This window comes from Stegodyphus dumicola, chromosome 10, assembly GCF_044657685.1.
Source record: "Stegodyphus dumicola isolate Sdum_Otavi_A_Nest chromosome 10, ASM4465768v1".
Taxonomy (NCBI): Eukaryota; Metazoa; Arthropoda; class Arachnida; order Araneae; family Eresidae; genus Stegodyphus; species Stegodyphus dumicola.
The window spans coordinates 30,757,521-30,762,605 of NC_140777.1; positions in this window are offsets into that span (position 1 = coordinate 30,757,521).

Below are 5,085 nucleotides of genomic sequence, written 5' to 3' on the forward strand. Positions count from 1 at the left end.
TATAAGAAATAATTTTTGCAAATGTCAGATATCATTCTGTTTCTTCTGAAAAAAGGTATTACGCTATGTAAGAAAATACACTTTATGATTATTTACGATGAGCATACACTTCTTTGCACTGCATTTCCAAGAAAAGTTAACTTCTGAAAGGAGCTTAATGAAGTGCAGTTTTGAGCATTCGTGATTTTGGAGTAAAATTGCAGATACCTGCGAAAATATTTTCGCGTTTCCTTCTGATGCGAAAAAGATTTCTGAACAGCATATTTTAAAATGAGTTTAAGGAAGTACATTTTTCTAAATATTAACGAATATATTTCTTAGGATAGTTGTTTCAATAAAAAAGAATAAAGGGGTAGAGTAGACTTTAAGGTAAACCTTGTATTATGGCGAAGTTGTTGTCTCATTTATCGCCAAGTTGTTGTTTCATTTATGGTAGCCTGAGTAGTTGAATGTTATGGAAGCCCTATTGTGACGTAATCGGGTGCATGATTCTGGGAAATTTTGAATCATGGGATGTTTTGTAAACGTTTTTCTGGTTTGTGTTGGTTTGATTCTTTAGACGGTAGAATGGCCGAATGTAGTAAGATTAATTTGTAATTTGAAGCTTCTGTACGATTAGGAGCGAAAGGGGGAAAAGAGCTTTAATTGGCTGGTGTGTAAATGAAGGTTTACTTAGTAGCCATTATAAATGTCCTGTATGTAGGAAGGATATGCGTCTAGTCGAACGTAAAAACCGTTTAGATGGATTTGAATGGGTCTGTAGGAAGAAAGGTTCAGATGGTCATTATGTGAAGCGTTCGATCAGAAAGAGTACCTGGTTTGAAAAAAGTCATTTGAGTATGATTGATATTTTGATTTTTACGTGGCTTTGGGTGTACGAAGCGAACTCGAAAATCATGGTAAGTGAATATTTGCTTTTGGTAGTGCTTAAATGTATAACATGTTTTTCCTTTTTTATGTTATTTTATTGTTTGGTTTAAAATGTATTCTATTGAGATTATGTATTTTTTGTTTGCCTATATTGTAGAATTTGGTGCTCCTTTGACTTTTTAAATGAAAATATATCGATGTGTACATGGACAAAGTAAAGGGAGTGCGCAATGGAAGTTTGTGCAATTCTGGGATTTTTTTTAAGTGAAAATAGGTCGACGTGTACATGGATAAAGTTAAAAGAGTGCGAAATGCCATTTTTGTGCCATTCGGGGATTTTTTTTAAGTGAAAATAAGTCGATGTGTACAGAGATACCGAGTTTGTGCAATTGTTTGTCTTATTATTTTGGCTTTGTGTAGGCAAAAATCGCCGCTTCGCAAGCCAAAATAACGAGTCAAAGAATTGCACAAAATCGGCATCCATGTACCGCCAAAAATCGCCAAGTTTCGCCACGGGGTACCCTAAACTATACTTTTACCGAATAAAGTAAAAGCTATTATATTAATAATGTTTACTTTAATAAGAAGACCACTGAAAGAACACATTTAGCACAGGCGAATAAGTAACGTTAGAGCATACTACAGCGGGTTAAAAAAGCGATAGAAATTGCGTATAATTGATCGTATTAGCTAATAAGGTAAAGGTAAAAGTATGGGGGACACCAGCGATGTACCATAGGTCAACTGGTGATGCCTTCCCATACTAACTCTTAAAAAAGGGGGGGTAATTGCAAGTTTTATAATTGGGGTAATTGCAAGACACGGCCATCGGCGTTATTTTATAGGAATTTACATAGACTGAAGCTTTCCAAAAGGTCTAGAGTTTGCCTATTATGGTACATTGGGCAATCCCACAGTACGCCCTGCATCCAGTATTTAATTAAAATAATGATGTAGGACATAAGTAGATTACAAAATAGTCGAAATACAATTTGAGATTCACAAGATAAATTGAACATCTGATTTGGTGCAACAAAAATAGAAGATAAACATAATTAATAAACAGATAAACATAATGAGATAATTACAATTAATACTGGCAACACAATGTTAAAATGAATTGTAATAATAATGCTAAAGAGGTGGATGTCCATGGGTTATTTCAGATATATTGGTTTATTGCAGTTTATAAAGTTCACGAAGGGAGCCATTTTATCCATAATCACAGCATGCAAAAGTTCATTAAGCAGTATGTATAGCTAACAAAGGAAATGCTTGGCAATTTTAGGTGGACATAATGATCACAGAAGGTAATAAGTACGAAAAATCTGATGAAACTTTCGTTTTAATATGCTTTTTATACAAAATATACAACAAAAACGTAAATTTGTATACCAAAAAGTATTGGCAAAATCATATAGCAAAATGTGGGAACAAAATTTAATACTTTAGTATTCATACCTTTTTTCATTTATAACAGCTTGTAATATACACTCAAGAGTCAAAACATTATGACCACCTGTCAATAACGAGTTGGGTCACCTTTGGCGCGCAACACAGCTTCAACCCGCCTTGGCATGGATGCCACAAGTCCTTGATAGATGGCCGGAGACAGATTGTACCAGATGTTGTAGCAACGGTCACGCAAATCCGAGATATTGCGAATTGGTGGTCTTTTACCTCTGAGCTGCCGTCCCATGACATCCCAAATGTGTTCTATCGGATTGAGATCCCGTGAGTTAGGCGGCCAGGACATTAACTGGAAATCAGCATTATGTTCCTGGAACCACTCCAACATAATTGTAGCCTTGTGACACGGGGCGTTGTCTGTTAGAACATTCCATTTCCAGCTGGAAAAACAGAGGCCATGTAAGAGTGCAACTGGTCCACAATGATGTTCAGATACCCTATAGCATTCATGGTCTGCTCTACCATAACCATGGGTTCCAGAGACGCCCAAGAGAACGTCCCCCAGAGCATAATACCGCCACCACCGGCCTGTGTATGACCTACTGTGTATTGAGGGAGCAACTGTTCGCCTGAAAGACGGCGTATCCTGACAAGGCCATCGGCGTTATGAATGACAAACCGTGATTCATCTGACCAGGCAACTCTCTCCCACTGATCCATGGACCAGTCGCGATGTTCCTGAGCCCAGCGCAGGCGCAGTTGGCGATGACGCTTGGTCAGCAAAGGCACACGAGTGGGACGTTTGCTGCCTAGCCCCATATCCAGCAGTGTCCACTGAACAGTGTGCTCCGATACTTTTCTACTTGGCCCTGCATTGTATTCGGCTGTCAACTGAGCCACTGTCTGGCTCCGGTTTTGCTTCCCCATGCGAGGACCTTTTCCTTTGATAGCGTGTGGACGTCCAACACCATGTCGTCTACTGCTGGTTTCACTGTCATTCATCCACTTTCCATACGTGCTACAACTGTATATCGCGAAACACCCACGAATCGTGCAGTTTCGGAAATACTTGTTCCGAGCCTTCGAGCCATTACAATCTGCCTTCTATCAAAGGCGCTTAGATCCGCAGCCTTTCCCATCACACACAGAAGTAAGTGAAAGACTAATTCTTCAGACTCTCCAGCAGCAGTTAAATACCACTTCCACCTGATCACGTGCCTTCCAGGTCATCCAGGCGCGTTCATCGTAAAATGTAGGGCTGGTCTTAATGTTTTGGCTCTTGAGTGTATTTCTCATAGAGAAAACCAAAGTCTTGGTTCTACTATTGGGAATTTTGTGCCATTATTATTATACGCTTAAGTTCATTTTTACATGAAATTTTATGTTTCCTGACTTTTAGGTCCAATTTGTATCATAAATTTTCATTTGGATTTATCTCAGAGTACTGAGGTGGTGTCTTTAACTGGCGAGGAACGTTATAGAGTAACTACGCAAAGGTGAGGTTCCCTGTATACTTAGGGTCATTGTCTTGTTGACACACGAATGATATTCCTAAGCCAAATTTTGGGGCACTGAAATTTAAGTTATAATGCAATATGTCAGTGTACGTACATGCTGTCATTATACCATCAATGAAGCACAGGTAACCAACTTCGTTTGCTGCCATATAGCCCCGAACTACGGCACTCCCTCCATCAAGGTTTCACAGTCGGTGTTAAATGTTCTTTTTCCAGTTTGGTGTTTGGCTTTCTGTGTTGACCAAAATATCAAACAGGAATTATTATGCGCATTTAAAACAAAAATAGATTATATTACGAAATATAGAAACTGATAATTTTTTGCAAGTGGAGCAACATTCATCCCCAGGCATAAATGTTCACGCCTGAATGGTTTATTTATTTTATTTAATTGAACTCCAGCAAAGCACTCGAGGCTCAATATTAATCACTAAACTCTTTGATTTGGTATCACTCGAGGGATGTCTGCCTAAGGGAAAGGATGCCTTCTTGGAGGACTTTCTAAGGGTAACTGACTCGTATACACGTTCCACATGAGGAAAGCCACGAAAACGCCCATGCAGCCAGTTAATTATGGGAGTTGTGAATTCAAGAATGTCAGAAATTGGGAATTCGCAAGCATCTTTCAGTAATGAAGAAATAATTTCAGTTTGTGGATGTAAACATTATGACATATATGTTATCAAATACCAATTAGATTATTTGAATTACGGGAAAGCTATCTGCTCAAGTGTAGGTATGCCTTCTTGAAGAATTTTTTAAAGAAAACTCACTCATTTTTAGATTACATATGGGAGAAGCCATGAAGCCTCATGCATACAGACCATTCGCTGAGATTTGAACCCATGTCGAGCTACAAGTGTTCATTGACTTTACCACTCGAGCATGATTCTAGATGGTGACGAAAAGTACCACGCGACGATACTTACGCCATTTTGTACTCCTCATTAATCACTAAACTATTATGATATTCGTATCTGATAAAGTTTCACGATATAATGTTTGAGTAACATTTATACGCGGTATCTCGCAGTTTTTGAGGTACTTACATACTATTGCAACCATCTAGGCTCAAATTTGGCGATTTTTTACAGAAATTAAGGTGATTTGGTGAACTTTCGGTTTATAATTTACTTTAGATATGGTTACCTAAACTGCCATGCGTATGGTTACCAGAGTGTCTCGACTTCTGAAAATTTGGCGATTCCTATTAAGATGGTTGCGATAATTGAATATATGTTTTCCTGAAATCTGAAAAAAATTCCCGTAGTAATTACATATAAAACCA